The sequence below is a fragment of the Humulus lupulus genome, chromosome 6, assembly GCF_963169125.1.
Source record: "Humulus lupulus chromosome 6, drHumLupu1.1, whole genome shotgun sequence".
NCBI lineage: Eukaryota > Viridiplantae > Streptophyta > Magnoliopsida > Rosales > Cannabaceae > Humulus > Humulus lupulus.
In genome coordinates this window covers 204,242,614-204,251,271 of record NC_084798.1, presented here as the reverse complement: position 1 = coordinate 204,251,271, position 8,658 = coordinate 204,242,614, and the positions used below count along the sequence as shown (strand labels likewise).

Sequence of the window (8,658 nt, the reverse complement as noted above, 5' to 3'; positions counted from 1 at the left end):
ATATATATATATCTAGAGTGAATTTTTCTCAATCTTGGAAAATAAAGAGAAATTTGGGGTTGTGTTGGACTATGATGTGAATATCAAGTGTGGTTTATTTGGATTATATGCTTATGGTATATATGAGCCTAAATGACTATCTTATCCACCGTTACCTAAGCCTCTCAATACAAGCTTTAAAAGACCTTTTGATTCTTGAATATGCATTGATTTATATTAGTGGAGAATAATATGTTAGCAAGCATATGGAAATATGAGATTTGATTGATTGATGGTGAAAATTCAACATGTGTAGATCATTCTAAATGTGTGTTATTTACTGTTCATGGTTAAGTAGACAAAAATGATCAATGGGTTAAGGTAAGTTGAAAAAGTGGTTGGATTGAAAATCTGGATTACTTGTCAGTTATTTTTCAAAAATTATATATATGCTTGTCATTAATTAATTTTGAGACTTGAAAATTGTGGTTATCTTGATTCATTTGTTTAGTGTCTATATTTATTAGTTTAGCTTATCTTGAGTCTTGTTTTCTTTGCTCGAGGGCGAGAAAATGTTAAGTTTGGGGAAGTTTGATAAACAAGTTTTAGACTCGTTTATCTATGTCTTTTTAGGTAGAGTATTAGGTGTTTAGTTTTGTTTTGTTCTATTTTACGCTTGTGTTTTGTGTTTTTTCAGGTGTCGAAGGGCTTAGGTGTGGAAACATGGTGGAAAAACCGACAAAAGGACAAAAATTGGTGGAAAACTGTGTTTCAGAGCACTTTCTGCGACTGTAGGAAGGCTATCTTGCGGCCGCAATTCCATAAAAGTTTTTGCATTTCTAGGGCATTCCTGCGACCGCAGGAATGACATCCTGCGGCAAAAACGCAGATTTTTAATTAAGGGTGTTTTGGTCATTTAGTGTTTAAAAAAATGCTAATTAGGTTTAAATCATGATTAATGAGAGAAAATGAGGCACTTTTGCAGATCTAGACTGGGAGAAGAGTTTTGGGAGTGCTTTGGAGGAAGAAAAGAACTCTAAATGATAGATCCAATCTTCATCCAAAGCACTCCCAAGCCTCTTCTAAAGTCTAGGTCTGCAAAAAGTGCCTCATTTTCTCTCCTGAATCGTGATTTAAACCTAATTAGCGGTTTTTTAAACATGAAATGACCACAATACCCTTCATTAAAAATCTGCACTTTTCACATTTCTAGACATATCCTGCGGTTGCAGGATGTCATTCCTGCGGTCGCAGGAATGCTCTAGAAATGCCAAAACTTTTATGGAATTGCGGCCGCAAGACACCCTTCCTGCGGTCGCAGGAAGTGCTCCAAAACATTGTTTTCCACCAATTTTTGTCCTTTTGTCAATTTTTCCACCATGTTTCCACACCTAAGTCACCTAAGCCTTCGACACCTGAAAACATAAGCGTAAAATAGAACAAAACAAAACTAAACACCTAATATTCTACCTAAAAAGACATAGATAAACGAGTCTAAAACGCATTTATCAAACTTCCCCAAACTTAACATTTGCTCGCCCTCGAGCAAAGAAAACAAGACTCAAGACAAACTAAACAAATAAATACAGACACTAAACACATGAATCAAGATAACCATAATTTATAAGCCTCAAAATTAATGAATGACAAGCATATATAATTTTCGAAAAATAACTGACAAGTAATCCAGATTTTCAATCCAACCACTTCTTCAATTTATCCTAACCCATCGATCATTTTTGTCTACTCAATCATGAACAGTATATAACACACATTTAAAATAATTTACACATGCTGAATTCTCACCATCAATCCATCAAATCCCATATTTTCATATACTTGCTAACTTATTATTCTCCACTAATATAAATCAATACATGTTCAAGAATCATAAGGTTTTTTAAATCTTGTATTGAGAGGTTTAGGTAACGTTGGATAAGATCGTCATTTAGGCTCATATATACCATAAGCATATAATCCAAACAAACCACACTTGATATTCACATCATAGTCCAACACAACCCCAAATTTCTCTTTATTTTCCAAGATTGAGAAAAATTCACACTAGATATATATATTTTTTAACTACACTTCCCCAAACTTATGTTTTTCAATGTGAGCAAACATAAGAAGTGTAGTTTTTTTTTTCTTCAAATTTTTCTCTCAATCTTTCCTTTTATTTTTCTATTGTCACAACCAAATCACAAAATAACACCCATTACAAATCAATCCCCATTTATATATTTATATGCTCATGGTATAAATTAAGGGAATGGAAAATAATAAAGTATTCAATTAGGCTCAAAATAAGTGTTTAACAATAAAAAATTATACTTTTTAGGCTAAAAAAGGGTAACTAGGGATAGATTAATCAAGGTTGGCTTGAAAGGTTCAAATGTTCCAAATTTTTTTGCCTAAATCATTCTCCTAAACAAACATTATCTATGATTTCGCCTCAAATAGCAAGCAAGCAAGTTCTAGAATTTTTCATTCTTTCCACATTCAAAATTCAGCAAGTGTACATACATTTAAATGCAAGAATTTACCAATCATGATCAAATATTGAATTTTACAATGAATTAAAGTAACCCAAAGAAGTGGTCAAACTAAGCACACATATTTTTTTTTACAATTAAATATATTTATCTCGAATTATATTACAAGTCATTCACGTATTCTCATCGGCTAATCATTGTTATCTTGATTCGACAGACTCTCTAGATACCCTAACACGCAACACAATTAACACACAAAACCAAACACAATTTAACAAAATACCAAACTAAACAACAACTTGACTCAATTAACTTAACACAAATAACTAAAATAAATCCCTCGTCCCCAAACTTACCAAAAACATTGTCCCCAATGTTTAAATAAAAGCTAAGGAAAGGAAACTTACCTGACTCGACTCACGATGAAGGACCTGCCTCGTCATCCCCCTCAGGTGGAGGATACCCAAAGTTGGGTGGCTATGGATATGGTGGAAATCCACTAGTGTCGATGCCAAAATGAGTGGTGAAGGCTTGACTGTAAGCATATTGATTCTGTGCCACATTGATACTCCATAAGTGGTGCTGCTGGAACCGAGACACCAAAGTGTCCATCCTTTGGCTGATGTTCTGAATTCGTTGCGGTGGACGAGCATATTATCTGGAGGTACCTGCACTAGGAACATCTGAAAAAGTTTTCACATTATTAATCTTGACCAAATCATAAACTAGAGGGGGCAATTTCTCCTCTAGTTCATTAATGGGACCCCTGCTTTCAGACATAAACTGGTGATAAGGCTAGGGAAATACAGCTCCACATAAACAGTGACACAACACTCATTCAAATTGGCAGCAATAATATTGCCTACATCTATGGATTTCCCGTGTAGGACAGCATAGAGCAAGACCCCCTTACTAGGGGTGACAATGGTAAAAGCTTCGGTTGGTGTCAAATTTGAACATATAAAATACAGCCACACTCTTTTCTCCCTCGTCAACAAATTTAAGGGAAACCTAACTCTGTGAGTGCCATTAAAGGTCCATTCAGTTCCAGGCGGGGTTAAAGCTTGCAGGATAGTGTCCCAAGTGCTCTCCTCACATAGTTGGTCCTGTAATTCCCTATACTCATCAGTTTCTAAGGTAGGCAATTTGAAAATTTTGTTGATATCACTTTTGTAAAATTTCACAGTTTTTCCCCTAACAGTGGCTTCCCTTGTATAGTCATGGTGAAAAGCATTAGCATAAAATTCTCGAACTACGGGGATGATAGCAACAATTGGAGGAGCACAGAAAACCTCCCATTTATGGGCTTTAATCACAGACTTATACTCTTCAGGGACGATAAACTCATCTTTCCAATTGGTGGCAAACTCTCTCTCCCTAATAAGGCTACGCTCCTTATCTTGAATATACCTAGAATTAGCCATTGGGTTGACAAACCTAGACACATCTTCAAAATTTAGGTCTTCCTCATTCTCTATGGTTGGGGGTGGTGGTTGTTGTTTTTTCATTTTTCTAGTTTTAGTTCTTTTTCTACTAGTGGACATTATGAGACAATAACCAAAACTACTCAAAATAATGCACACACCACCAACAATTTATTGAAGATCACCAAATGCAAAATTTATAATCAATTTTCTATTTATAATTTTCCACAATCAAAACAATCACAAGAACAATAATCAATTCCTTTAAATTGCAAAATCCCCAAATTTATAGCTTAGAATAGGAAAATGGCAAAATTCTCCAAATAAATTGATAACCCAATGAAATTGAACATAAAAATAAGCATCTATAATTCTAAATTTCACCAATGTCACTTTAATTTCACAAAATCACCTTAAAAAAATTCGGACCCAAAATTAGGTCAAAATTTCCCAATTTCAAAATCAAGCAAACTCAACACAAATGTAAATCCACCAACATTCAATACAATTGGTTCAAAGATAGCTTAAGAATCTAAAAATAACATATATATTTATCAAACACCGCACACAAATTTTGGATTCACTAGTTCATGATGAAAATTTTCTCGAGAACACAATGTAGAATTAGAATTGAAGAGGAAAAAGACGAAGGAGATACGATGATGGAGAAAAAGTTGACAATGATTAAAAGAGATATATACATACAAAACCTTGGAGTGATATGACCTCTTGAAAAAAAAATTGAATAGAGAAGAAGAATGAGATTAGGGGATGAAGAGAAGAGGAAAGTGAGAAAATGAATGTGAGAAAAGAGAGAAACTGATCAAATGAATGCAATATTTTTAAATAGAAATACGTGATCTTGCGGCTGTAGGACACCATTCCTGCAGTCGCAAGAATCTCCCCATATTGCGTGGACCTCTGTACCTGCGGCCGCAGAAAATGGTTCATGCGGTCGCAGGACTGCTCATAGGAGTGTGGTTGAAAATTGTGGTCGTTTCTCTCATTATTATTCCTTGGCTTCGAAATGCCCAATAGCACTCGTTACAAAATCATCACCAAACTTCTGGAGAAGAATCTCCACACCAGTGTTCCTCCTCATTGCGAAGGAGACTTGTTGTTCTTCGTCGACAGTCGAAACAGGTTCACCATATTCAACAACAACACCATAACCTTGTTCGTCCCACCCGACCAAGCCATTCGATTCGAGGAGGGAGTAAGTCTGCAAAACCAGATTGTGATGGCCAAGGTTGATAAGGAGGCTTTTGAGTCAGGCTCACTCTCCCAACATTCTAAGTTACATGTTTGTGGTCGGATTTTTATTGAGTCTGACCGCTATATTTATGTGGCTCGTGTATCTGAAGATTTACAAACTGTTTGCGTCAAAGGTGTTAAGATTACTCAGCGGAATGTTTATAATGATGGCCATGTTATTGTTCATGCCACTGACGATTTCTTCGATTCAGGTGTGTAACCCTCAACCCTGTTCTTGTTGTATAACTTTTTTTGTATTGATATAAATCGATCATCGTGTGTTGAATCTTTAATATTGTTTTTTGTAGTTGGATAATGTTGGAATAATTTCAAGTTCTGTTTTATCAGACCTGATTGAAGTATTGTTTAGGCATTGCTAGGTTCTGATTTGAGGCTGTAAGTATTATTATGCTTGAAAATGTATGAAATATTGAATGAATCATTGAATGGGAAGCTTGTCAATGTTTCTGAAAGAATGCATTTCTTTTTCAGCCATTGGAGCTTTCACTATTGCAGAAATGCTGTTTACCTCTAGTCTACTTGCCATTGTTGGAGCTGGTGAACAGGTGCTTATAGCGCACCACCTTATTTTTACCTGGAGATGTTTGTTTCTGTACTGATAGTACAAGTTGCCTTTTCTTCTGTTGTTTGCTACAGCCATCTTTATCGCCACGCCGTCTCTGTTTATTCAATACAATGACTGGAACTGCCCTCAGAGAATTGAATTTCGCATGAATAAGAAAAGGTGTGATATCTTGTCATATTGAAGTTGAACAACAAATGTCTTATTCTGTTCTATATTTCTTTTTAACATTTTTTTTCCTATGGGATGGGATTGAATCATACATTCAAATAAATTATGTGTGTTTGAATTTGAATTATATATGTGGACATTCGTAAGGCCATATGATTGAGAGCCATTACAAAAATTGATTAGATGAAAAATAGGGGTTTTAAACCTAGGGTGATAAGGATATTGTAAGCACCACCAGTAATGACAGTCTGCCCGTTATCTGGTGTCTTGATAGTAGCTCCAAACTGTTACTGTGGCTATTGCTGATGACAAGTGGGACATTTTTCTCTTCTTGAATTGAAACCATTGTCAAATCTATACTTTTGAAAGACTTCTCCTTTCAATGTGAAATATGGACTATATCACTAATCACTTCGCATATCATTCTCTTCCACCATAAGAACTTGAAAACATTTTTCCTTTCTGTTGAATACATTCATAGACATTCTTACACATGTAGGCTTGTTGTCGTTCTGCAAGAGAAGACTTATGTATATGACATTAATAGTCTAGCAATCTTGGACACCATTGATACGGTGCCGAATGTAAAAGGTGAGGGGTTGACGTCCATTTCTTATTACCAAATTTACCATTAACATATCATATGAGAACCATAAGTGTATAATTGCTATAATGTTTTTGAAGTTAATAGCTTACTATAGATGATCAATCCTGAAATGCTGCCAGTTGCCACATTTTTATAATCTATTTGGTGTATTATTACTTTTTTGTTCTTAAGCTCTTTTTATCAACTATGAATTTGGTTACAAAATGCAACATCTGTGGTTCTCGGCAGTGTTCTTTTTTATGAAGAAATATATCTGCACTTCTAGCATGAACACTTTTTCATAGTCATTATACTTTTTTCTTTTCTTTTTGATATTATTGAATAACTGCATAAATTTTGAGTTTTTATTTTAGGTCAGTGTTTATTTCTAATTATGTGTGTGCATGTATATGTATAAATATATGTATACATGTTTATATAAATTTGGTTCTTCAGGACTATGCGCATTCTCCCCTAATTTGGATGCTTGTTCTGTACAACACTGCGCTGTATTGTTGTACAATGCTATGGATCTGTGAGGTTACGGCATCAATCATTTATGAGTTGAAAAAAATAAGACAGATGGGGAAATTGTGAAATTACCTTAAACTTTTGTGTATATTTTGTAGAAAATTTTGTTAAACAAGATAATTGCTTTTAAGGTTGAGATTACACTATTGTTACTAATTCTTAGGAAGTTCATAGACAGATGTCCAATAATTAACTTTGCTTTCAACTCTGTTTTCCATTTTAATTCATGTTTTGATGTTAGTGTTTGATCAATTACAGATAGATGCTCATCGTTCACCGCTGGCTGCAATGATCCTTTCTTCCAATGGAATGTACATAGCAACAACATCTTAGCAGGGAACCATAATCAGAGTTCATATGGTTTCTGAAGCAACTAAGGTTGTGAGTCATGTTTCAAAATTCAAATTGTACCTTTTTCTTTTAAAAGATGGTGTAAAAGATAATTTGACGCATAAATTTTAGAATTACAAGGCTATAAACCAGCTTTTTCTACAATGGTTAACTGAGGAATGACCTGCTTTGTCATCATTCCGAAGTTGAAGTCATGCGAGGAAATAGGATTAGATGCTAAAATTGCAAGGCTACAAACCAAATAATTTTGTTACCTTGCACTCTTTTATGTGTGCATTACAAGTTGAGCACTATGTGTTTATGTTTTTGTGTTTGCATGTGTGCATTGATATTTTACTGTGGTACCAACTAAGTGAAATTTTTGCATGTATTACAATAACTCAACATGTTTCACATTGCATTTCTCTCTATAATGTTATCTTTTCTTTTTTTATTATAATTATTTTCTGTATATCAAGCGTGTCTTTGATATTAGTTCCATGGCGATTCCTGAGATCAAGTGTAACAATATTTCAAGACAGCAAAATCTAACAGATCCTTCTTAGCAGTCTTACAGTTTTTGAAGAGGGTCATATCCATCGACTATATTTTCCTTGTCATTTGGTCCTTCGACAGAGCTTCCAGATATTCTTGTGGCCACAGGTTCTTCAGGGTCAGTTCATGCTTTCTCACTTGGGTTTGCTTTATGCCAAAAGTGAGAACCTTGACTGGAATCTGTAGATGTCAGTACATAATACTCATATTTACTGCATCTAACCAAATTTAGATTTAGCACGTTGCTATTTCACATTTATGCTTGCTGTTGATGGCTTTTGAAGATTGTTTATTGCTCTGTGGGGGTTTATATAACTTGTTATAATTCTCTTTATTCAATTTTCTTTTTTAAAGTTTCATAATTTAGTCCTATTGGTTGGTGCTTTTATATAGAGAGTAATGCATGATTTCCAACTTTCTATTTTATCCAAGTAGTGTCAAGCTACCAAAATGTTGATACGAAAGAAATATATTTGTAATTGACTTTTTCAACTACGCATGCTGTTCAATCTTCACCTCAGAAGGAAAAGAAAAAGGTTCAGAAAAATAATAGACTTACAGATACATTGGGAAGATCTTCAGATTGAACTAAGCACAGGTTCAATTTTCTCTTTTAAGAGAAGGGCGTACTTGATATTTTTAATTGTTAGAGCATCATATATAATGAGCATAATCTGTGTAAATATGTGTATGTATGGCTGTATATTAGATTGCACAATACATTTTTATGTGCAATAATTTATGCTAGTT

The 8,658-nt window shown here is 34.4% G+C and overlaps 1 pseudogene; it reads left to right on the top strand.

Moving 5' to 3' along the window:
- The first annotated feature begins 4,523 nt into the window (after positions 1-4,523).
- Positions 4,524-7,672, top strand: LOC133783013 (uncharacterized; annotated as a pseudogene).
- Positions 7,673-8,658: the final 986 nt, after the last annotated feature.